The sequence below is a fragment of the Stenella coeruleoalba genome (genome assembly GCF_951394435.1).
Source record: "Stenella coeruleoalba genome assembly, chromosome: 19".
Classification (NCBI taxonomy): Eukaryota; Metazoa; Chordata; class Mammalia; order Artiodactyla; family Delphinidae; genus Stenella; species Stenella coeruleoalba.
Window position 1 is genome coordinate 47,824,483 of NC_137165.1, and position 26,747 is coordinate 47,851,229.

Consider the following 26,747-nt stretch of genomic DNA (forward strand, 5'->3'; position numbering starts at 1 on the left):
TGCCCAGGCTACCCACCAATCCAAGCAGTTGGTACTTCCCTGGGAACTTCCCATCCTCCCATTCTGCCCTCAGATGGGTAGGTAGGTGATGGATAGATGGGCAGATGGATTTATAGTCTTTGAAATCAATAAACCTATAGGTCATGAAACATCTTCCAAAACATTTGGACCGATTAAACCAGAATCACACCCCCAAAGAGACAATTCATCTTAATGTTGATCAAAAAAGGAGAATAAAATTATTTTTTAAAAATGGGGGACTTCCCTGGTGGTCCAGTGTCTAAGACTCCGTGCTCCCAATGCAGGGATGCAGGGGGCCTGGGTTCAATCCCTGGTCAGGGAACTAGATCCCACATGCCGCAACTAAAAAGATCCTGCATTCTGCAACTGAGACCCGGCGCAGCCAAGTAAATAAATATTTTAAAAAATGGTATGGCTTGGGCTTCCCTGGTGGCACAGTGGTTGAGAGTCCGCCTGCCGATGCAGGGGACACGGGTTCGTGCCCCAATCCGGGAAGATCCCATGTGCCGCGGAGCAGCTGGGCCCGTGGGCCATGGCCACTGAGCCTGCGCATCCGGAGCCTGTGCTCCACAATGGGAGAGGCCGCAACAGTGAGAGGCCTGCGTACCACACACACATACAAAAAATGGTATGGCTTTTCAGCTCTTTGACCACTTTTACAATAAGAAGAAAATACTATATTTTTGTTGTCACTGTGAGATTTCAACTCTCAGCGCTCTTAAATAATGGTAAAAAAAATAAAGAGAGAAACTGAAATTCTGTATCTTGAGATGTGTTGGCAATGAAACTTCCTACAAAATTGGCTGCAAGTCCAATTTCTGCCCCCTAACGTGTTTATTATTACTATGAATCAAGAACATCTCTGCAAATGTTCAGTAGACAAAGCATCAAGAAAGGGGCAGGTAAAAAAAAAAAAAAGAAAGAAAGGGGCAAGAAGAGCTGGGTTATAAAGATGGTGCCCTCACTCCCACTTCATCCCGATGCCAACCCATCACTCCCACAGGTCAGGAGCTGTGAAAGTACTGCCCTCTCCTCATCGGAGTTTCTATCTGAGGTTCCTGTCACTGGTGGAAAGTAAGCTGGCAATCCCCAGAGGCCTAAGATAAAGGGAGGCATGGGGTGGTATAGTGACCTGAGGACAGAAAGTCAAAGCATGGTTCTGAATTTTGCCACGAATGAATGTGACCTCAGCAAGTGACTTGACCTGTCTGCATCTCGGTTCCTCATCTGCAAAATAAGGCAACTGGATCACCCAATTTTTAAAGTTCTTTCCAGCTGTAGAAATCTTTATTATGAGAATAAGCACAATTTACAAAACAGCAATGTTCAAATCTGGGCCTCATTTGCAATGATTCTTGCCCTATGGGGCTTCTGCAACCTGAATTTCCTGAAAATGAAACAAAACAAAAAAAACCTAAAGCACCAAACAGTTCTTACTGTCTTCCTTCAAACATTTTTGTTGCACCTCATGAACTATCAGGGAAATACCAAATCACAGGGCAATTGGATTCCAGCATGTCTTAAGGGATATTTGTGGTGGATTAAAGAAGGGACTAACAACAAGGACCTACTGTATGGCACAAGGAACTACATTCAATCTTTTAATAACCTATAATGGAAAAGAATCTGAAAAAGGTACACTTGAAACTAACACAACATTGTAAATCAACTATACTTTAAAAAAGAAAAAAAAAAAAAGAGAGAAAAACCCACCATTTGACTTTACAAAGTTTTATATATAAAACCAGAACATTTTTCGGTTTTAACAGCCTAAACTCTACAGACTTGAAAAATCTGACGCTAGGCAAAAGATATGCAAAATCTGATCCTATTGTGAAGGAGGTAATATATCGTATGGTTACTAAAAATATCAAAGATAGAAAAATTTCTATCCAAAGGAGAAAAAAAAACCTTTATCTATATTATACTTCTGGTTTGCCTTCCAAACAGGTCTAGAAATACCTCTAGATAATCATATTTTAAAATTTTAAAACTGTATTCTTTTAAGTTTATTCTTTAAGTAACTGATAAATTATTGTTAAGAGCTTTATTCAAATTGTAGCCCTTCTGAAATATTTTATGATAAGATCACTACACTGGTGGTGCAGTGGTTAAGAATACGCCTGCCAATGCAGGGGACACGGATTCGAGCCCTGGTCCAGGAAGATCCCACATGTCGCGGAGCAACTAAGCCAGTGTGCCACAAGTACTGAGCCTGCACTCTAGAACCCGCGAGCCACAACTACTGAGCCTGTGTGCTACAACTACTGAAGCCCACACGCCTAGAGCCCGTGCTCCACAACAAGAGAAGCCACTGCAAGGAGAAGCCCGCGCACCGCAACGAAGAGTAGCCCCATTCACCACAACTAGAGAAAGCCCGTGCGCAGCAACAAAGACCCAACGCAGCCAAAAATAAATAAATAAAATAAATAAATTTATTTTAAAAAATAGATCAATACAGATTTAACAAGGAATTACAATGAACAACAGCTAACTGAAGGTCAATCAGAGTCTTACTGTTAGGTCAGTAGGAAATTATGATTCGGTTCCTCGATGATGTAAAAGGAGATCATACTACTGTAAAATATCACAAAACATAAATAGTTTTTCTTCTTCCAAAGATACAAGTAATCCTCGTAGCTCAACAAAGCAGAATTGCAAACTTTTCAAATCACCTAAGCCTTATTCCACGATCCTAGCCAATTTTCTCTTCTGTATTGATCTGGCTCCTCTTTTGGCCCTTTGCATATAAGACTTTGAATTATTATTGGTCTAGTTACTATATCAAACTGTAAATCCCTTGAAGGCGGTATCCAAATTTTATACTTCCTCTGTACGCTTAATTTCTAAAGGAAGTGCCCTCGGAAGGCATCTAATCCAAAGTTCTATCCCTTTAGAAAAAATTTATATTATTTTTTCTTATACAGGTAATACATTTAGCACAGACTGAAAGCTTTCCAGCAAAATTCATTTTCTCCTTCCTCTGTAGCATAGCGTTGTCGCAGGCCACAATAGATGCCTATCAGGATTTTGTTCCCTGCCTGCCTTGTAGTTGGCAGTTGAGTTTAGTCATGTGACTGTGTCCCTGGAAAGGCATGTGAGCTGAAGTGATGTGTGCCACTTTGGGAACAGAGTCTCTTCCATGCCCCCTCTTCTTCCTTGTGACAGCACCCAGCCTTGACCATGTACAAGACGACAAGGCCCTGGGACTTCCCTGGTGGTCCAGTCACTAAGACTCCACGCTCCCAATGCAGGGGGCCCCGGTTCAATCTCTGGTCAGAGAACTAGATCCCACATGCCGCAACTAAGAGATCACATGCCGGAATTAAAGATCCCGCATGCAGCCACGAAGATCCTTGTGTGTCGCAACTAAGACCTGGCACAGCCAAATAGATAAATAAACATTAAAAAAAAAAAAAAAAAAAGATGACAAGGCCCTGGGGAAGGGGGGAGCCACAGGATGGAAGGAACCCGGGATTGTGAATATCTGAACGGAACAGAGCCCCCTGCATATCTGGAACAGCTACCTCAAATTGTTAAATGAGAGACAAATTCATTAAGCCTCAATACTGTGGATTTCTTAGCAGCTTGGCTTTTTACTCTAACTAATGCATGAATATTTATAGTGGAAAGGATGAGAAAATACAAGAAGCAGAAGAAAAGTCACCTGGACCCTACACCAGGGGTCCCCAACCCCTGGTCCGCAGACCAGTACAGCAGAAGGTGAGCAGTCCGCAAGCGAGCGGAGCTAGCGAAGCTTCATCTGCCACTCCCCATCGCTCCCCATTGGTCACATTACTGCCTGAACCATATTCCCCCCTCCCCCCCGCCCCATCTGTGGGAAAAACTGTCTTCCACAAAACCGGTCCCTGGTGCCAAAAAGGCTGAGGACCACTGCCCTACACCACCTAAATAATTATTAACATTTTGGGGTAGTTCCTTCTCGACTTTTCTCTATGTCTATAGAAAAACCACATACACATAGTTTTCTACAGAAATATAGCCTCTCTCACTTAATATCATCGTCTATCTAATATATTAATGTATTTTTTCTTTTTTTTGGCCGTGCCACACATTTTGCAGGGTCTTAGTTCCCCAACCAGAGATCGAACCCAGGGCCCTGGCAGTGAAAACACTGAGCCCTAACCACTGGATGCAAGGGAACTCTCTAATATTTTTCTGTATCAAAAATACATATAATTAATTTTAATGGCTATATAATATTCTACTGCTTGGATTTATCAAAATTTATTCAACTAATTTTTCATTGTTGGCCACTTGCGTTTTTTCTTTCTTTTTTTTTTTTTTTTTGTGGTACGTGGGCTCTCATTGTTGTGGCCTTTCCCATTGCAGAGCACAGGCTCTGGACGCGCAGGCTCAGCGGCCATGGCTCACGGGCCTAGCTGCTCCACAGCATACGGGATCTTCCTGGACTGGGGCACGAACCCATGTCCCCTGCATCGGCAAGCAGACTCTCAACCACTGTGCCACCAAGGAAGCCCGCATTTTTTCCTTTTAAAAATTCTGTTATAAACAACCCTGCAGAGAACATTTTTATATACAAACCTTTACACATCCATCAGGTTTTTTTCCCCCCAGGTCTCTATTCTCGGCATATCTTTGCAGACAAAGATGTTCCCTCTTTCTGGGGACCTGCATTAAGTCATTATGTCTGATAGGTGTTTGCAAGGCTGCCTTCATTCATTATATTTTTGAACGAACTCCTATTTATGTTTTGTCAACCGGAAAAACCAAACAAGGTCCAGCTCCCCACTCAGCACCCGGAATAAGTAACTGACTCCCTATGCAGTGTCAGGCAAACTCCCCCTGTACAATGCAGTCCTGGCTAGTAACATGCACAAAAGGGAAAGCAGTAGTAGACCTTGTTTCCTGCTGACAAACCTTGATCTACATCTGTGTTGCCAATTACTTGTTCAACAAACCTGTTACTTTTTTGGAAATAATAAATAATTCAGAGAAAGTCATTTTGAATCCTCTGACATCTGTTGCTTGTAATGACTCTGAATTATTCATCAGTGAGCATAAACAGCATTAATTAAAGAAAAGGACTGAGGCAAACCATGGAAATAGAAACGAACACTGCAGAAGAAAATGCCTTTACTCAACCCATACTCACTTGTCATTGACAAATATCCAAAGAGCCTGCCCGTCCTTGGAATTTAAAGGAACTGGTACGCTTAGATACCAGAAGGCATGATCCAAATGAGGATCACTATTTCATGTTTCCAAACTTGCTTTGTTTTTTCTCCTTCAGAAAACTCCTTCAACGTTCTACCTGCTAGGTTCTCTGAGTTTCAGAGAGTGTTGTGGTATTCAAAGGGAAAGGAAATTTACTAATTGAGCTGCAAAAGAATTGCAAGAGGTATCCCAGATCAAGTCGTCCTATGCTCATTTGTACACTGAATTTTAGATATATTAATGGTAGAGGTCTCCGAAATCGAGGACGGCTCAATTCATCTGGCTGCTACCGCCTGATCATTTATTTCCATGACGACACTGGCACTTCCTCCTGACAAAGCGCTTTCCTGTGGTAAAGAGCAAAAGAGAAAAAACCTTACAGCCTGGCTGACTATTCTACACCACTGGCCGTGGGCTGATTCTTCCCCCAGTCTGTCTCTCTGCACAGGGAGAGTGATACTATATTCTGTAACACCCTCCACTGTAAAAGAGCCTACGGACTCTGTCTGTGTGGAGGGAAAGTGTGAGCTGAAAAGAAACGCGTTAGAGAGTTTACGCAGCACTGTTTGTAAACAGATGCCTCCAGAGGTGGGGCCCGGGTGTCTCAGTAACTGGCTTCTCGGGGACCAGAAGAAACAAGCCTCTCTGGAAAGGCAAGGTGGGGGGGAGCTGTGGAGGGTGGTTTGAATCGGGAGATTTTCCGGAAAACCTATTCCTGTGTATGACTCTGGTGACTTGATCAGTTAAGGATTTCTCGACTCCGAGGTAACCTGGCCTCCAGCTCCCCCTACTCCGGTACCAACTGCTGGGGTTGCTGTGGGCAACAGAGGAGAAACGCTGGACAGAGAACAGAGTGGTTGGAAGAGGAAGGGGAAAAAAATGAAACCCAACAAGACTGAAGAAAGCCACAAGCCCCATTTGGGGTCTTTTCAAAACCTCTGAATTCAGAGGCATGACAAGCACCTGGCAAGGTCTTCTTGTTGGTAGCCACTAATGAGTGGCTTCCGTGCAGAAATGATCATTCCAGTCTCTCCAGATCGGGTGCACAGAGACCTCCCAACGCTTCCAGAAAAAGAGACATAGAAACCCTCCATGCACTTCTGAATCCTCTTTCAGTAACATCCTTTCAAAGGATTTCAGAAATGGGGACAAACCTCCCTTGTTTTTTCCCAGTTTCGTTTGTTATTGTTTTGTTCCTGCGGGGAGGAAGGTTGGAAGAGGGAGAGGAGATGGTGGAGGGGAGCTTGGAAGTGAGGAGAAATGGTTGGCTCTGCCCAGCTCAGACTGGCCCTTCATCAAAGGGGGTTTGTTGTTAAAAACAGCAGAGGACGGGTGGAAAAGAAGCCAAGGCTCTCAGTTTCCCAAAAAGAGGCTGAACAGGGACTTCTGTGTCTCTTTCAGGCACTACCCAACATGCAGCTACAGATTTAGAAAAGATCACTCGTAGAGCACTGGATTTGAAGAAATGAACTAAAAAAGATCTCTTTGAGAAAGACAATGGATGCGTTTGCTGGGTAAGAGGTCCCTCCACCGAAACCCAGCTGGGGTTGGATGAAGCCTGTCTGTAATGTCAAAAAGTTTCCCAGATGCCCTCACAGGCTTCATTTCATTCAAATATTCAAAAAACAAACACTGACCCAGAGTACTTTCTCTTTAGGGAGAAAGAAAAAGGCATAGTACCTCCTTCCTTTCCAATCCAAGCGGTCTCTAAGCTAGAGGTAAAGTGAGAGTCTTAGGGGCTGAACACAAGGTGACCCTTTCATCACCGGCTGATCAGGGTGCCATCACTCTTAACAGGCAGAGCCTGGAGGCACCTAGACTGGAGTCTTGGTTTGGTGACAATGCTACGATGCACCCGGAAACTGGGGCCTGTGAAAACACACTCTACCTGCGAGCACTGAACAAGACTTTTAGGGGGAGGAGGGGAGCACCTGTGTTCTCAGTCTAGGAGAACTCATAGGGCAGGGGGAAGCTGGAACCCTCAGTGGAGGCCACCCAACCCTCGAATGCTGTCTGAATGGTAAAAAAAAAAAAGCTGGAGTGCCCAATGGAGATACCAATGGACAGCTCAGAAAATCTTGCCTCAGAGGCAACACCCAGTATTTCCAAACTTCACCTGGGAATCTTGTTACAGTGCAGATTCTGATTCAGAAGTTCTGGGATGGGGCCTGAGATTCTGCATTTCTAACAAGTTTCCAAATGATGCTCTGCTGCTGGCCTATAGACCATACTCTGAGTTGTAGCAGTTCAATCCAGGCAACACATTAGAATCACTATAGTTCTGAAAGGGAACCCCCTGACCCAGTCCTTCCCCTGCTCAATTAAATCAGTATATGTGGCAGTGATGCCAATCACTGGGCTTTTTCTTAAGTACCCCAGGTGAGTCTTATGTGCAACCAGGGTTGAGGATCCACTGGCTGGACTAATTCTTTTTCTTAAGTACCCCAGGTGAGTCTTATGTGCAACCAGGGTTGAGGATCCACTGGCTGGACTAATTCTGGCTCTCACTATCAACTAGATATGTGGACCCAGGAAACTTAATCTCTAGGAATCTCAGTTTGGTATCAGAAAAAGGGGATATGCTGGCCGAAATGGATTGGTATAGAAACAAGTGTGCAGTATTTGAAAGCACTTTGAAAGAAGATAAAATACAATAGTTATTTTACTCATCGAGTCTTAGTTTCCTTGGTTAGAATGAGTTCATAGTGTCCCCGACTAATCAAATTTCACAAATACCAGCTCCGTGTTAATTCTATGGAAGAGACTGTTTTTAGCTGAGATCTCCTGGCTGTTCTGTTAACACCCCAAAGCCCAATGCACTGGGATTCTTTCTTAAATGACAACTGACTCATCAATGGATTTTAGGTCCCAATGGCAACCTAGCCAGTACCTTGAAAAATCCTCCTAAAATTACTTTAAATATGGATTCCCGGCACCCACCGATGACTGGTGCTGATCTACGAAGCAAACCCACATTACCGCCCCCCCCCCCACTCTTCCCCTGTCCTGCCAATCCCAAGCTCCCTGGGTGCAAGGAAGGTTCTCTGCTGCCAATTTTCAACTTTCTGTGCAATGAACAGCTTCGAAGGGCATCAGTTCTGCCAACCACCAATAGATGGCATCAGCGGTCGTGCAAGGTCGTTTCAGCCTCCCCCTCGTTCCTCAATCTCTGTCATGTTTGCTATGTTTGAAATGCAGTGTCTCGTTAAAAACTAACTGAAGGTAAAAAAGGTTTAAAAAAAAAAGTCAAAATGCAGAAGTGTCTCTGGATAATAAAACGAGAGTTGTAAAGGACTAGGAGTCCCCGCCATCCCCGGCTCGCTCAGGAAACAACTTTACCAGCAACCGACGTGCACCCAAGCTAGGTTAGTGTCATGTTGCAGTTAGAACAAATGGGCTTTCAGAAACTCATCGGTGAGAAGAGCTTCTTGTCCCCAGCTGACATCACATTGAAGCTGATTCTCAAACGCACACAGAAACCACAGAGAAAGCAAAACAACCCACCACCAGAAGGCAAGGCTATAACCACAGCAACACTCGCCAGAACAAAGACCCTCTGAGAACCAGAGCTCCATTTCCTCTTGTGTGCTGAGAACATCATCAGCTGTTCCCCAGAACCCCCCCACCCACTTATCAACTGCGGCCACACTGATGTTCACGCCAGGGCAGCAGAGTTCTCTGTGCAGGAGCTCAGGTAAATGCCATCGTCTTAGTCTTTCAAAAGTAACACTCAGGAGTTCTGTGCATGGCCAGCATGGTGTATGCTATTTCAGATCACTGGTTCTCAGCCAAAAGCCATTTTATTCTCCAGGGGACATTTGGTGGCACTGCCTCCAACTTGGTGGCACAGGATACATTCTGGTGATCACACTGGGAGAGCAGGGGAGGATGCCACTGGCATCCGGTGAGTGGAGGCCAGGGATGCCACTAAACACCCTACAGTGCACAGGACAGCCCCTCACAACAAAGAATGAGCCAGTCCAGATGTCAATAGTGCTGTGGTTCAAGAAAGCCTCCTCCAGAGGCCAGGAATTTCCGCCAAGAAAATTTAAATTCCAAAAGCCAATTTCCTACTGTCGTCACCAAAAAACATCCTGACCGAGAAGACAAAAGATAATTAATGGGAACTCCTTCCTGAGAAAAAAAGCAACCTTCCCAAGCTTTCTTTGTCCCTGTTTTTGAGAACAGAGTGTCCCTCATTTTTGCCAAGGCCCCCCCTCTTTTGGACCTCATTCTCACCGGCCTTCTCAGGAACTTGTCTTCCTCCACCACGTCCTCCTCCTCAGCATCCACACCCTCCCTCACCACCTCCCTCTACCTGGTTCAGAGAGGCTGTTTTCCCCTTTTAAAAACATCTCTCACCTAGAGAATACACAAATACCTGTTGAGTCTATACTGATATAAAAAATAAGTGGATAAATAAATAAATGGAACAGAAGGGACAAAACAACCTCACAGAAGAATTCCAAGAAATAAACATAGAAGGAATGAAAGAAATGGAAAACCATTAACAGAACATGATGGTAATAATGGCTGCCGGTGAGATCCGCTGGTAAATGTTGAAAGTTTTTAAAGGAGAAACAAGTTTCTGGCATAGCCTCAAAGCATCTCTCCAAAAGCATTTATTAATCACTGTGGTGGTTTTAGCACCCCTAAACAACCTTTTTTTCATGCTCCTCCCTCTACTAGGTAGAGCTTAATCCCCCCCACCTTGAATGTGGGCTGGATTTAGTGACTCACTTCTAATGGATGGAGTAGGTCCCAGGGACAGCTTTCTAGAATATCAGGCTGACCTATGGCAGTTCTATTCTTAGAGGTCATGGAGATATTTTAACACAATATCCAAATGCACTACACACCTGGCTGTGGCTGGCAGGTGGCTTTGATGCAGAGATAGTGTAGCGTTTACCCTGAGTGACATTAACTTGTAGAGCAAATCTGGTTGGGGTGTGGGCAAAGCAAACCTTATAACATGCCTAAAGCGACAGGTTGGTGTAGCGAAAGAACAATACCTGGTTCCCAAATTCAAAATTGTGTAACTGCCATTCAGTCACCGACTACGGCCACTTCAAAAGCCTTGGTGACAACATCCATTAAATTAATACCCCAGTCACTCTGGGTCAGAGTAAATATGAAACAGGTACACCTGAAACCTTTCTCACTCGTCCACAGCTCCCTCTCCCCATCTTGTATCTGGAAAGAAATCTGAGGTCAGGAAAAAAAATCTGGATGCCTCAAAGCCCTTTTCAGCTAAAATGGGAACAAAAGCAGGCTCAAGAAGGAATCAAGCGGACCTCAGCACAAGAACGCCAGCTTGTTATTTTGCAAACAGTAGGGTAAAAGCCCTGTATATAGGAGGAAAATAGTTTGGGGCAGAAAATTAATATTCACTGCTGAGACCTATTTGCCATGGGTTGACTCTGGAAGCAAATGGTTGAAAGATGGATCAGGATGAAAGCCTTCATCATCTCCCATCCTACCTCCCACCAACACCAGGGGACCACCACTCCTCCCAGAGCCAGCGAACCCCCAGTGGGGTCCAGCTCAGCCAGAAGGCAGGGGCATCTGATTCTCCCCTCCTGTGTCCAGGAGTAAGTTTTTCAAGGGAGGGGGCCGAGGACACTGAATTTGGAAGGGCAAAGGACTGCTGTGAAGAGGGACACTTGGAGGAGCGGTGAATTGTGTTAAAGGGAATGAGTAAGAAAAGGTGAATGCCTGGCCCTATTCTCTGCTGGGTAAGGCCAGAGTGCCCTGCCTGTACCCCTTTATACCACGTAAGGTTTGCTGTAAGTGTTGACTGCTAATGGGTCCCATCTGGCCCCCTAGTCTGTAAAATTGCCTTTGGCCTATGGGAGCATCTCCACCTAGAAGGTTATACCTGCCCTGAGGGAGGCCCATAACCAATCAATGGCTGACATGGGAAAGGGAAACAAAAGGCTGACCCCTGGGCAAGGGGAGACAGAGCTCCCCAGAAACCCAGCTAAAACTCCCCTTTCCCCCACTGCCCTGCCACTCTCCTCACCTCCACCTCCTAGGCCCATACATCATCTCCATGAGAATCCCTCAACTTCTAAACAATCTGACCCAAGACATTGGGAATTAAGCTTCCTTGAAGTTTTAGAGGTTTCTGGTAGATCCTGGGAAGAGAATTTCCAGTTCAAGGACTCCAGTGCTCCCTTGAGGACAACTAGGCAGAGAAGGTTCAGACCCAAGCCCACCGACGCCCCAAGCACCAGAGAGAAAGCTCATGTCCTGGTTCTCCCTTACTCAGATTGGAGAAAGGACGTCAGAAGGAGGTGCCCCCCTCATACCTGGGTGACAGAGCCATGTCCTAAAAAGATCCTACTACAAAAGGCTGATTTTGCTAGTTCCTGGACACTGTGTACTCAAGTTGGGAAAAACTCAACACTGGCAAATCCAATCTCACAGATCACTTATAAGGCAAAAAAAGAGTTATGTCAGCTATCAAGTCTTTTTCAACAAGGTATTTAAAATGGGATTTCACACTGGTGCTAGAATTGAGGCACAGATGATCTTCCTTGGTGTTTTTCAAGGCCTTTTCCTCTATACCGGATCAGTAGGAAACTCTCTCCTTTACACTCTACTGCCTTCCCTCCTTCCCCTTTCTCACTGCCCTGTGCTCCTCTTTGGGCTTCCTAGGATCACCTCCCCCATTTCTCATCTTAGGGTTGATCTCTGGGGACCACTCTAAGACAGGTATACATCCAATAATGTAAAATCTTAAAATCATAGTTCCAGAGGGCATACTCCCAGTGAATAGCCCAAGAACGCAAAGCATGTGTCTATGACCTAACTAGTTATAATTTGCTAAAGTACTTGATTCTTGGGCAAAGTAGGTTAAAAGCCAGAGAGTTGTAAAAGAGTGGTCTGAAACAGCCTAAGAACTTTATACAACTCATAACAATGTCCTTCTTTGGTGCAATTTTACGTTAGCTTTTAAAATTAGCTTTCATAGATCTTTGCCTGGCCCATTATATTTCAGATGTTGAATTTAGGACAGTGTTCAAAGATTTTTATGGGGCCAGTTCACGGTTTCAGTTCCAATTTACCATTTTTCCTTTACTGACTTCCTTTTGGAGTTCACCAGCATATGGGTCCTTAAGGACTAAAAAAACCAATGAATTAATCAAAGGGAAAATGTTCTGTTTCTCCCGTTTAGAAATTCATTGAAATATAGATGAAGTCCATCCTGAACAGCAGGACGTTCTGAGAAAGCCATCAGCCTAAACGCCTTTATGAATAACTATTATGTTACAAGCTCAAAAGATCTTACATCTCAGCCAGATGAATAATCAGGCCACTAGGGAACACAGGGAAGAAAATGAATATAATGCAGGTCTATATATTTTTTTCCTCTGCTTGTCTGGACACATAAAATATCTTTTTACTTTTACCACCAAATACACATTCAGGTAGCTTCTCCTGGTATCAGTGATGCTTCTCGACTCTAAGTTAAGGACTTCTGGGGGCTGAATTTGCTTCCTCCAGCCTCCAGAGCACTATGTGAAGTACCAAATCATTACACCATGAAGGCAACATCCTGCCTAACTTGTAAGAACTATTAGTAAGGGCTCAGGGAAAGCTGATGCTGCCACAAATGCATACTGTGGAAATACATGCCACATATTCAATTAAGAAAGTGATTCATCAGTATTGTAACTAAGTATTGAAAAAAATCAAAACTGGGCTTCCCTGGTGGCGCAGTGGTTGGGAATCTGCGTGCCGGTGCGGGGGACACGGGTTCGATCCCTGGTCCGGGAAGATCCCACATGCCACAGAGCAGCTGAGCCCGTGCGCCACAACTACTGAGCCTGCTCTCTGGAGCCCACAAGCCACAACTACTGAAGCCCACACGCCTAGAGCCCGTGCTCTGCAACAAGAGAAGCCACTGCGATGAGAAGCCCGAGCACCACAACGAAGAGTAGCCCCCGCTCGCCGCTACTAGAGAAAGCCCGCCTGCAGCAATGAAGACCCAACGCAGCCATAAATAAATAAATAAATAGATAGATAAATAAATAAACAAAAAAGTAACCCAAATCAAGCTTTCAATTCCCCCTACCTGCCAATCAGAGATACAAAAAGAAAAATACTATCAGTGTTCATCTCTCCTTAGCTATTATAAACTGTTACTTGCTATGCAAAGGCATTTACAAGTCCAAATTACTACAGGATGCTTATGGTTTTAAAAAATACAAATGCTATATACGATTAGTATATTACTATATATACGTGTGTATATATAAATACAATCTATGTATTTGCCTATAATTATTTAGTGATCCAACTAGTCTTTTTCCTTGAAATATGCCATTTAGAAAATACCATTACATCATGTAAATAATTTCCCTGGCTCCACCCCAACTGCATAAAAGCAGTCTTTTTTCCAGTGCAACGTGTATTTGGAAAGTGCCTGCTTTGTGGTGTTCTTGTCCAGGTCACCATACTTAAGCACACGATAGAAAAAAAGGAAAAATCAAAATTGTAGCTAAGCTCCCTCCTCCCAACTCAGAATCAGCAGAACTCTCCTTATCAAAGGACCAAACACATGAACTTCAATGATGCGAGCCGTTGACAACAGTCATCTTTAAATTCAAGCAGTACATTGTGAAAGCAAATGGAACTGCTACCCAGGTGAGAAGTGGAAGAGAAGTTCCCCAGGGAACAGTGATGGGCAGGAAGTCCAAAGACCAGGTTGAGTGCTGGCTGTGTGACTGATTCTGTGATGATGAGCAAGTTATAACATACTTTGAAGCTTCAGATTCCTCATCTACAGTTAAAACACTGGATTAAATGGTCTAAGGTTCATGCCAGGTCAAAATTCTCAGATTTTTAAGACCACCTCAACACCTGGTCATTGCTGAGACTCCACAACACTGATCCCGACTCCCAAGGCTGCACTGTGGTTGCTGAAAAGATTTTGCTTGTCACTCTCCAACACAATGGGATGGGTTTGGAGCAAAACAGGAAAGACATGTCCTATATGGTATGCATGTGGTCCCCTTAAGTGAAAGAAAATTACCTATTTCATTAGTTCCCAAAGGATATGGAGTATCTTTATTCTAAGACAGACCAGACTGACTCAGGCACTGCCCTGACAGCTATATATTATCCTGTGCTGTTGTATTGGGACCTATTATCTATTTGACTCATGTAGGAAGATTCTAGAAGCTTTTTCAAAATGGGAATACAGAATATGTTTTACTTCTAACTTGAGTAATTTGAGAAACCAGTGGCATTTGCTCTTCTCATATACACAGTTTAAAGCAAGAGAATCAAAGAGTTCTGAGCCCTAGAACAGAAATAAAGGCTAACCCCTGCAGCACGGTGCGGAGGCTGCGAGAATACGCTGGCATCTTATCCACGTGTAATGAACAATGGCTATCCAGAGGCTGACAGAGAAAGTATGGAAAATCAATGAGCATTCACTTTGACAGACAATTCTGGGGGCAGAATACCTGTCACCAGGTAATAAATCACTTCATTTAAGTTTATCTTTTTAGCAGTGCACAGTGGATTATACCCATACATCACTTCAGCCCTTCTTTTCTGCCCTGTTGACAAAGGACAAATTGAGAAGGATGGTGGGAAAGCTGGGAGAAAGAAGGGAGGTAAACAGAAGAGCTCTGTTCCTAGGCCGTATCGTAAAAGAAATGATGATGATGATGATGATGATTCAATTTCATTGTTTTCTAAGCATCAGTTCCATCTGTAAAATCTTACGGCACTTCCTGGATTTACCAATGAAGTGACCATGGGTTGGAAAACAAAGGTAGCTTTTTTTCCAGATCCCTTAGGACATACTATATATCTACAGTCTCAACAGGATCTCAAGCACTTGGCTTTTCTAACAATGGGTGAGTTTATGGGTTTCACTAATGATACTGCTTAGAAACTGGTACCCTGAGAAGCCTTGCAGCACAGAACTGAATATGGTAAATGGGACTTCAGGTGCAGCAAGAGGGTGGCAGATTAAGACAATGTGGAAAAAACCCTCCTACTACAAATACTTAAGAATGCTGGGTAAAATATGACCTGAAAAAGAAAGGGAAAAACTGAGTGAAAGCACGTGGATTCTGAGACTGCTTTTGTAACTTACAGACTTGCATTTTAAAACCCAAGTGGACAAAGGAGGTGGAACCATGGGCTGCCATGAGGCACAGAGTTGGAACTAAAACACTTGAGGAGAGGCAGGATCCTCAAAGAGGGGCTTCCTCAGTGAAGACTGGGGGCGGGGGAGAACTCATACCCTAGAAAAGGGGTCCAAAAGGGGTCCAAGAGGACAATTTTGAGTGAAAAAAAGAAACCTCTCCTCTGAAATATGGATATCCAGATCTGAGCCTTGAGCAGAGTAATCCAGGAAGTTCCAACCTAAGAAATTAGCAGAAACACTGGCCCCAAGCCAGTGATACTCCTGAGATCTCTAGAAGAAGCAATGCAAATTGTTCTGGAGGGGGCCTGTTATCAGGTCACAGAAAAAGTAATCCCCACTCAAGATCAGCTTATAAGAAAATTTAAAATTACAACATATCATGAGAAGAAAACAGCAAACACAACAAACAAGATTGTTAGAATTCCAGGAACTTGGGTACTTTCCTGGTAGTCCAGTGGTTAAGAATCCACCTGCCAATGCAGGGGACACAGGTTCAATCCTTGGTCCGGGAAGATCCCACATGCCACGGAGCAACTAAGCCTGTGTACCACAACTACTGAGCCCGTGCTCTAGAGTCCATGAGCCACAACTACTGAGCCCACATGCTGCAACTACTGAATCCTGTGTGCCTAGAGCCCATGCTCCACAAGAGAAGCCACTGCAATGAGAAGCCCATGCACCTCAACAAAGAGTAGCCCCCGCTCTCCACAACTAGAGAAAGCCCCCATGCAGCAATGAAGACCCAGAGCAGCAAAAAAATAAATTAATTAAAAAAAAAAGAATTCCAGGAACTTGGGATAATAAAATTAAAATTTGAAAAAGAGAATAAGAAATAAATATGCTTAAAACTATGAAAGACATAAAAGTAGGAAATAAAACCCTGAGGGAAAAAATACCAAAAACAGCCAGGTATGAAAATAAGCCAAATAGAACTTCTAGAAATAAATATTATAATCACTGAAATTAAAAAGTCAACAGATACGTTAAATAGATTAGACACAAGTAAAGAGAGAATTAAGTAAAATGGAAGACAGATTTGAAGAAATTACCAAGGGGCATCACAGAGATAAAAGGGGCATGAAAGAATAGCTCCTGGAATAGGGAGTACAATGAGACTATTCCGACGCATTTAATGCAAGATCCAGATGATGCAAATAGAGAGACTGTGTTAGTTTGGGTCCTCCAATAAGCAGATGCCAAGAAAGGATGTTGGGAAGAGAAGGAGTGGGCAAGGAGAAACCTCAGACCAGAAAGTCATGGCTCAAGGACTCCCCATTAGAAGAGTCCTATATCCTACAGGATGGGCTAGCACTAGTAGCCACATCTTACTAAGCCAGCAACCAGTAACAGCCCAGGGGAAGTGTGGCTTTTGAGTGAATCCTGAGACATGGCATCTGGGGTCAGTCAACTAGGCTTCCCACAGCAGGAGATCTGAGAGGCACATTTTCATGGCTGCTGACATGAAGGGGAGCAATATTTTTAAAGATAATAGTTAAGGATTTTCCAGAATTGTAAAAACCATAAATCTCCCATGTAGAGAATAACAGCAAGTTCTGAGCAGAATAAACCAAAACAAATCTACACATGCTATAGTTAAATGGCAGAATATCAAAGGCTATAAAATACCAAAAACAAGGAGAAATTTAAGTTAAATGAAAAGAAAAGAAACTGGTAGGGGGGAATGACTGGAGTTAATTTTAGACTGCTTTCTAAGAACACACATTTAAGGATAATAAAGCCAGTAGAGGAAAAAAGGGAGGAACCAATAAAACTCAATTCAGTAAGAGACAGGAAATGAGAAAAAGAAAGCAAAGGAAAAGTATGGAAAATAGAAAACATGAAATAAGAGAAATAATTTAAAATATCAACTGTTACTATAAATGCAAACAGATTAAAATAGCTGGTTAAAAAACTCAGACTGAAAAAAAAAAAACACTCAGACTGGATTTTTTTTTAAAATTTAGCCATATGCTATTTACAAGAGGTTCTTGTAAATAAGAACCTCTTACTTACTTTACCAGTAAGTAAAACCACTTACCTGTTCTTACTACTTACACAATTTCTTAACCTTTTGCAGATTGATTGCTCTCATCAATGATATGAGATTCCCATTCTCATCTGTAGAATGGGATGATAATGACAGACTTTTTTTTTTTTTTTTTGCGGTACGCGGGCCTCTCACTGTCGTGGCCTCCCCCATTGCGGAGCACAGGCTCCGGACGCGCAGGCCCAGCGGCCATGGCTCACGGGCCTAGCCGCTCCGCGGCATGCGGGATCCTGCCAGACTGGGGCACGAACCCGTGTCCCCTGCATCGGCAGGCAGACTCTAAACCACTGCGCCACCAGGGAAGCCCCGACAGACTTAGTTTTTAATCTGTAACATGTTTTTCTTAAAATAACACAAGCAAGTACAGCAAAATGTTAACACTTGCGTAATCTTTCTGGTATGTACGTGGGTGCGAGTTTCATTACTGTCTGTACATTTTAATCTATTTGAATTGTTTCAAAAATAAAAATGTTTTCACTGTTTAAATCCATAAGCCCAATAACCAAGTAAAAATATAAGACCACAGTAAATGACAATGTTCTTATACATCACTTGGGAGGGTATAGAACTATACACCTTCCCTAGGGAACAATTTTGCAAGATACACCAAAACTTAAAAGATATAGATACTCTTGGGACTTCCCTGGCAGTCCAGTGGTTAAGACTTCGTCTTCCTATGCAGGGGGTGCAGGTTCGATCCCTGATCAAGGAGCTAAGATCCCACATGCCTCTGGGCCAAAAACCGAAACATAAAACAGAAGCAATATTGTAACAAATTCAATAAAGACTACAAAAAAGGTCCACATCAAAAAATCTTTTTAAAAAACTGTAGATACTCTTTAACCCAGGGACTGAATTCTTGTAATTTATCCCAAGGAAGTAATCAGAAATGTGTACAAACATTTGTGTATTCGTTTACACCTGAGTTATGTCAAATGGTGAAAAGTTCAAAACAACTTTAATGTTGTTGGGAACTGTTTTAGTAAACTGTAATGCATCTGTATAACAGAACAGTATGCAGTCATTAAAATTCAGGTTAAGGTTATAGAAGATTATTAGTGACAAGTATATATTAGTAAGTGAAAAAAGATACAAAGCAGTATGCATAGTATGAGTTTGTTTTAATTTTAAAAAATATGTGTATATATATATATACAAAGACAAGGGACCTCCAGTGAAGCACTTCTGGATGGTAAAGATTCTGAATGACTTTTTTTTATTGTGCTTTTCTCTGTTTTCCAAGTTTTCTGCAGTGAGCATATGGTGCTCTGCAATTAGGGGGGAAAAGCAATCATTACTTCTAAAGTAAGTGGCAATAATTCCAGTTTATACTCTAATGCAGGGGTCCACAAATTATATCCCGCAGGCCAAATCCAGCCTGCCACCCTGCCTGTGAGTTAGGAATGGTTTTACATTTTTAAATCGTTGAAAAAAAAAATCAAAAGAAGAATAGTATTTATAAACTGCCATTCTAATCTAATCTTTGTATTTAATCTTTACAACAACCCTGTGAAGTAGGTACTATGACCCATTTTACAGATGAAGGAACAGAAGCTCCTAGATTGGTCAGGTAAGTAGTCAAAGATCTCCTAGTTACTGAGTCTTTGCTGAAATTCACACCCAAGGAGTCTTACCCCAGACCTCATCCTCTTAAGCTGCTTCCTCCATGTGAAAAGTTCTCCACCACTATAAGGGCAAATGCAGCCAGCACAGTCTGGTGAATTCTCAGAATGGAAGACCACAATGTTTCAGTGAAGCGTCATTGGAGAATGAGGCCCTGTTTCTACCATGATGATAGGAAACACTAATTCTGAACTCCAATTAACCAAAGTATTATCCTCCTCAAAAGAATTCCATTCTTGGGCTTCCCTGATGGCACAGTGGTTAAGAATCCACCTGTCAACGCAAGGGACATGGGTTCAATCCCTAGCCCAGGAAGATGCCACATGACACGGAGCAACTAAGCCCGTGCACCACAACTACTGAGCCTGCGCTCTAGAGCCCGCGTGCCTACAGCCCGTGCTCCGCAACAAGAGAAGCCACCGCAATGAGAAGCCCGCACACCGCAACAAAGAGTAGCCCCCGCTCGCCGTGACTAGAGAAAGCCCACGCACAGCAACAAAGACCCAACGCAGCCAAAAATGAAAACAAATAAATTAATTTAAAAAAAAAAAGAATTCCATTCTTTTTATTAGTAGACCTGTATAATAGAAAATTGTACCCTTTTATTATTATTATTCTGTTTTGAATTTCATCAATAAAATTTGTGGAAATTTGTTTAGTCTCTCATTATATAAGCACCTACATAATGTCCTTGATGTTGTGTATTGGCCCAAAAAGCCTAAAATATTTACTATGTGACCCTTTACTGAAAATGTCTGCAGACTCCTGTTTGAATTGACAGAGAAAAGCAAGTGGGGAGAAGCAGAGGTCACAGTATTAATGGAGTCCCCACACCTGGAACCATGGAGTAACCAAGAACCCAAATGGTTCTCTCTCCCAAGCTATTCCACAAGCTCTTAGTCGTTTAGAGACTGTTTTTTTTCTCCTTCTCCTGCTATGTCTATATTTTTTATCTATTACCTCCCACCAAGGGGTGAGCAAAAAAAAGAAAGTAAAACTTAGTTCAGTCAAGGTTATTGCTTCTTAGAAACTCTGGCAAAAATTTGTTCAGGGAAAGAGACTTGACTTTTATATCATTTCTGAAGTTAACTTATCAGTGTTTTCTGTTCCAAAAATAACTGAGAATTTGGCCACTCATCCTAAGTATGGGATTGTTCATTCATCCACTTACCAAACCCTAGCATAGCGCACAGATCAGAAGATATATATCAATACAACATTCTATAATAGAAAGCAGTTTTAAATGACTACAGAAAATGTAAATTAAAACCACAATGAGATACCACCACACCCAGTAAAATATCTAAAATCAAAAGGACAGATAATACCAAATATTGGCAAGGATGTGGAGAAAGCAGAACGTAAAATATAAAATGCAACAGCCACTTTGGAAAACAGCCTGGTGGTTTCTGTTAAAGTTAAACATATGACCCAGACATTCAACTCTTAAGTATCTACCTGAGAGGAATGGAAACATGCATCCATACCAAGACTTATATACAGATGATCATAGCAGTATTTTCATAATAGCCCCAAACTGGAAACAACCCAAACGTCCATCAACTGGTAACTGGATAAACAAAATGTGGTATATCCACACAATGGAATACTACTCAGCAATAAAAAAGAACCAACTATGATACACTCAACAATATGGATGGACTCAAAAACTGCATGCTGAGGGAGGCCAGTCTCAAAAGACTGCATATTGTATGATTTTAAAGTAGCACGATTTATTTATTTTTTTATTTTTTTTACGCGGGCCTCTCACTGTTGTGGCCTCTCCCGTTGCGGAGCACAGGCTCCGGACGCGCAGGCTCAGCGGCCATGGCTCACGGGCCCAGCCGCTCTGTGGCATGTGGGATCCTCCCGGACCGGGGCACGAACCTGTGTCCCCTGCATCGGCAGGCGGACTCTCAACCACTGAGCCACCAGGGAAGCCCTTGTATGATTTTATATGACATTTCTAGAAAAGACAAACTATAGATGCAGAAGCGGATCAGTGGTTGCCTGAGATTGGGGTGAGAGCAAGGACTGTCTACAAACAGGCAAGAGAGAACTTTGTGGGGTGACAGAAAGTACTAAAACTGAATTGCACAAATACATGGATTTACTAAAACTCATCAGTATACTTACGTGTGAATTTATGGTATGCAAATTAGACCTCAATAAAGCTGTTTTAAAACAAAACTACAGGAGCGAAGGGGCAGATATCTGCTCGAGGTAGAAGAAAGGGTAGGGAAGCCTTTAGAAGAGGGAAATTTTGAGATAATATCCTGATAACGGACATTTAGCTGAGGCAGGGATTTAACAGTGGGCAGAGGCAGGAAGGCATGAAAACTCAAGTAGGATTTGGGGAGGGAAAAGAAATAGGTGATACTAAAGGGCAAGCTGCACTTAGAGACGGGGTAAGTGAGAAAACAAGTTGGTAAGAAGTCGGTACTTCATCTCATAGGTCATGGGAGTCACTACAGAATCTGAAGGGGGCTGAGTGACTATCACATTTGAGTTTTAGAAAGCTAACTCTGGAGGCAGTGTAAAAAGAAGATGACTTAGAGATGAGGGGAAAAAAGCAAGAGGCCGTGTCCAGGTAAAAGACACAGAACCAACTATTTAGTTTCTAATGAGGTGGTGGGAAAGAAGACAGTTTCTAATCTTAGCAGCTAAGATGGTGGTGTCACTAAAACAAATAAGGACGACAGGAGCAGAAGCAGTTTTGGGGGAAGGTGGTGACATAAATACTGTTTTAGGTTGATTGTGAGGTGCTGTCAAGATATTCAGGTACAAATATCCAGCAAAGAGTTGCAAAACTGGAAAGAGTCTGGGGTTGACGCTGTGGCTTGGGGAATTCTTAGCAAAGAAATAGTCACTGAAACCACTGAACTGTTAAGATTGCTATGGACTCACATAAACAGCAAGAACTTAGGGCTCAAGATCAAAAAGGCTCATTATAGGGAACTCCCTGGCAGTCCAGTGGTTAGGACTCCTCGCTTCCGCTGCTGGGGGCCTGGGTTTGATCCCTGGTCAGGGAACTAAGATACCTGCAAGCGTGCAGCCAAAAAAAAAAAAAAAAAAGGCTAATTACAGAGTCTACCCAGTCATCCACGCAACGACATTAAGAAAGTGCTTTTCCTTCAGTTGCTGTTCTTTTTTTTTTTAAGCGTTAGAAACGTTTATTTGCCAAAATATTTTATTAAAAAACAAGTGAGAGAAGTGGAGTAAAGCAAGGCTAAATTTCAGTTAATGTTGTACCACGATCAGCCATAAAAAGACAAAACAAAACAACAACAAACAAAATCCCAATGGTCCTAGCAATTTCAGAAGATTAGCTTCAGTGTCAAAGTCCAGAGTTAACAGAGAAGAGTAGAAGGTTGCCTGTCACTACATATGGTCATTTTAAAGGAAAAGGAGGGGAATTCCCTGGTGGTCCAGTGGTCATGACCCAGCAGCGCTTTGGGGGTGGGGGGAAGAAGGTTCATCCCCTGGTCAGGGAACTAAGATCCCGCATGCCACGAGGTGCAGCCAATTGAAAAAAATTTTTAAAGAAAATTAAATTTGAAAATAAATAAAAATAAAGGGAAAGGAGATGTTGCAGGTAGACAGGGAGAGGGGTCAACTCCTAAGGAAAGCAAGGTAGGAGGGATTCCACTGTACAGGAAAGAGAAGCTACTAGCATAATCCTCACCTGGGGCTGTGCTGTGGTCTTGAAGCAGATGGGACAAGTAATAGTTGCAGGTAGTTGGACACGGAAGCTGCTGCTGCCACTGCCTCCTAAGAGCGGACTCGGTAAGGCTGGTGGTGGAGTGCGCCCTATGCATCCTTGTTACACACGGATTCCCCGTAGCCAACGGTGTCAGGTGTGCACGCAGCTCCACACCGTTTGTTACGGTGCTCGGTAAAGTCCGCCACACTACCCGTACAATCCACGGGGCACTCTTCTGACCAGTGCCCCTCCTTCCCACACTGACAGCTGCCACTCTGGTCTCCCATCCCAGGGGCAGTCCGAAGCTGGCTGGTGGACAACTGCACGTATGTTCGTGTGCCTTGAAACTCTGTGCTGTCAAGGCCCCTGACAGCCCTACTGCATCCTCTGCCCGCTCCACGTGTACGAAGGCATAATCTTTCATAATGTCACATTCGATGACTGAACCATGCTCCTCCAACCTGGCCCAAAGCTCCTGGTTGGTACAAGTAGGACTGATGTTGCCTATGTGCAACTTGGCTGAAGCTTTGCTCTTTTTCTTTTTTAAATAAATTTATTTATTTATGGCTGCATTGGGTCTTCATTGCTGCGCGCAGGCTTTCTCTAGTTGCGTCTCTAGTTGCACTGAGAGGGGGTTACTCTTCTTTGTGGTGCGCAGGCTTCTTATTGCGGTGGCTTCTCTTGTTGCAAAGCACGGGCTCCAGGCACACGGGCTTCAATAGTTGTGGCGCACAGGCTTATAGGCTTAGTTGCTCCGCAGCATGTGGACCAGGGCTTGAACCCGTGTCCCCTGCATGGGCAGGCGGATTCTTAACCACTACGCCAACAGGGAAGTCCCTGAAGCTCTGCTCTTATCCTTGCGGCTTCCATGGTGATGTTCACCCTGTGCGACTTGTAGTGGATGGCATCCTCGGCCGCCACCTGGTTGGTCCTCTATGTGCACAAAGCCGTAGTTTTGTGGCTTCTGTTGTTGTTGTTTGTTTTTCGGTGCAGCTTGCGGGACCTTAGTGCCCCGACCAGGGATCAAACCAGAGCCCTCCCTGGTGAAAGCAAGGAGTCCTAACCACTGGAGCGCCAGGGAATTCCCAAAGCTGTAGTTCTTAATGATGTCACATTCCCGCACCTTCCCACACTGCTCAAGGAGTCAGCGGATCGCCTGCTCTGTGCCCTCCTGGGGCAGGTGTCCGATGAATGGCGTCACCGTCCTGACAAGAGCCGCCGCTTTGCGGCGGCGGCGGCGGCGGAGGCGGCTCTGGCGTCTCAGAGAACCCTACAAAATGGCGGCGGGCGCCCGAGCGCCGGCGGCGCGACCGGGCACTGCTCGCGCGTCAGCTCACGCACGCGCCACTGCGCGCTGCCGCAGGTTCGCGGGCGCCATGTTGCTTTTCTTGTCAGTTTGTTCCTAGCAGACCTCCAATAGATTATATAAAGAGATACAGATTACAAAACAAACATGCCAAAGATGATGATCAAACTGGGGACAAATACATAGATGGGAGAGCAGAATGCAGAACATAACAGAGGCAACTGAGACTATATAGAATCTGCTATCTAGAAAGCAAGGCGCATGCTTTCGCTGCCTTTGAAACTCTCATATTGTGAATGTGGGTACTAGTCTGCTCTTTCAAGTTAAGGGTACATGGGTCAGAGTCCATCTATTGCCCTCAGCTCATCCACAACCATCCAAATGCACATCAGTTCTACCATCTTGTCAATAATATACTGTGCAAATTGGCACCCTGGAGATCTACCTTCTTGGACCTTCCCAAAGCCCCCATATGGCTGACACATGGAGAGGACAAAAAATTTCACAGATTGTTATATACAGGGTACTAGGAAATATAGACAAAAGAACAGTAGGCTAAATACCAGAAGATCCAGATTCTATATTCTTCCACCATGGACAAGTTAATTATATTCTTTGTATGTACAAATGGGAATAGAATGCACGGATCAGATTTTGAAAATTTAAGGTGTTGCACAGTGTATGGTAATACTGCTTGAAAGTTTGTCATCCCACACAACCTCCTGTCTATATAGGGGCCAAATGAGTTAAAGTTGTGCTCTATTATTTTAGGGGAGAGAAGTGTCTTTGACGGTAAAACGTGAATATAATTTACAAGAAATCATGCCTACAGGTGGAGTACTGCAGTATATCAGATTCTCCTTCTATACATGACCTTTAATTCTGCTGACCTCTATTTCTAGCCTTTGAGTAGGAGAACTTAGAACATGACCTAGAGGCCTTCATTCATCAGGCCCCCACACTCCCAGCCACAATGGATGTAGCCCTTCTCCAACAGTGAGTCACCCACCTTCCCCTCTGCTTTCTGCTTGGATGGCCACCACCAAGCCTTGGACCCTATTTCCTGGTCTGTCTACCCAACCAGAAAAGAAATTCCCTGCATGCAGGGTAGAGCTCATTCATTTCTGTGTTCTCAACACCTGTCAGCATGTAAGGCTCAAAAAATGACCCCCAAGTGAAAGAATGCCAGGAAATTAGGGGGAAAGATGCCAAATGGCACATATTAAAAGTAAAATTTGGGCTTCCCTGGTGGCACAGTGGTTGAGAGTCTGCCTGCCGATGCAGGGGATACGGGTTCGTGTCCCGGTCCGGGAGGATCCCACATGCCGCGGAGCGGCTGAGCCTGTGAGCCATGGCCACTGAGCGTGAGTGTTCGGAGCCTGTGCTCCGCAACGGGAGAGGCCACAACAGTGAGAGGCCCGCATACCGCAAAAAAAAAAAAAAAAAAAAAAAAAAAGTAAAATTTTTATACTATTCTATTTTTTAAATAAAAATTATATGTACTTAAGGCATTTGAGATGATGATTTCAGATACATATACACAATGAAATGATTACTACAGTCAAGCTAATTAACATATTTCTTCTCGTGGTTACCTTTTTGTGTATGTGTGTGATGAGAGCAAAAATTAAATTTAAAAGTCTCCTGTGCATTGACTGACAGATGAGTGGATAAACAGAATGTGGTACCTACATACAATGGAATATTATCCAGCCTTGTAAAGGAAGGAGATTCTGACAGATGCTACCACATGGATGAACCTACAAAGCATTATGCTCAGTGAAATAATCCAGACACATGATGCCTCTTATATGAGGTACCTTGAATAGTCAAATTCATAGAAACAGAAAGTACAATAGAATGGTGGCTGCCAGGGGCTGGGGAAAGGGGGCACAAGGAGTTAGTGTTTAATGGGTTTAACAAGGAGTTAGTGTTTAATGGGTTAGTGTTTAATGTATATAACAATCTGTTTAAAAGGGGCACAAGGAGTTAGTGTTTAATGAGTTTCTGTTTGGGTTGACGAAAAAGTGCTGGAGATGCATAGTGGTGATGGTTGCACAGCATTATGAATGTACTTAATGCCACTGAACTGTACACTTAAAAAAGTTTAAAATGTAAATTTTATGACACATATAACCGCAATTTTTTTAAGTCTCCCTTGCAGTATTCCGTCTGAGGAAGGATACAGGACTGTGGCCTTTGGCGTATTTTTAGGTGGCTATTTCTTCATAAGATGCATTCTTAAATACCTAATTGATAGCAAAGGGAAGAAAACACATTCAGCATTCACACAGCTCAGCGTCCAAATGTCCAAAGTCATTAATTTGGAAAAATACCACAAGAATCATGAAACTGATTCAGAATTTACTTGGAAACCATAAAAGCAAAAAACGAAGTGTGATTTTAGTTGGGTTTTCTGGGTGTGTAAGTGTTGTCTTAGATGACTTGTTTTTTTAATTGTTGGTAATCACTGGCTACCAGTACTAACCTCACTGCCAGAAAAATAAAGTTAAGTAATTAAAACATTCAAAACCTGAACTAGCAGAGAAAAAAAAGTTTATGTTTCTAACACTTTCCTTTTAGCATCAATTGTGATTCATATATCAAAAGACTAACCTTTTAAAAGGAGATGAAATAGCTTTCATATTTGACTATTTTGGTAACCAGCTATATAGAG

General features: G+C 43.2%; 1 protein-coding gene and 1 pseudogene across 5 annotated transcripts in view; both read right to left on the reverse strand.

Annotated features, from left to right (window-relative positions):
• Window positions 1-26,747, reverse strand: part of PITPNC1 (phosphatidylinositol transfer protein cytoplasmic 1) — a 256,232-nt gene that overhangs the window by 180,723 nt on the left and 48,762 nt on the right. Inside the window, exon 1 of one of the 4 annotated variants that reach the window (XM_079904443.1) lies at window positions 22,747-22,900. The exons of the other annotated variants lie outside the window; for them this stretch is intronic. The gene's annotated coding sequence lies outside the window, so the exon portion shown is untranslated. Of the gene's footprint in view, window positions 1-22,746; window positions 22,901-26,747 lie in introns of those variants that run through there. 4 annotated transcript variants of the gene reach the window in all.
• LOC307177371 (RNA-binding protein 4B-like) lies at window positions 22,743-23,634 on the reverse strand (annotated as a pseudogene). Its single transcript has 2 exons — window positions 23,626-23,634; window positions 22,743-23,302 (listed from the first exon to the last, which is right to left on the reverse strand). The product of its transcript is annotated as an RNA-binding protein 4B-like (transcript).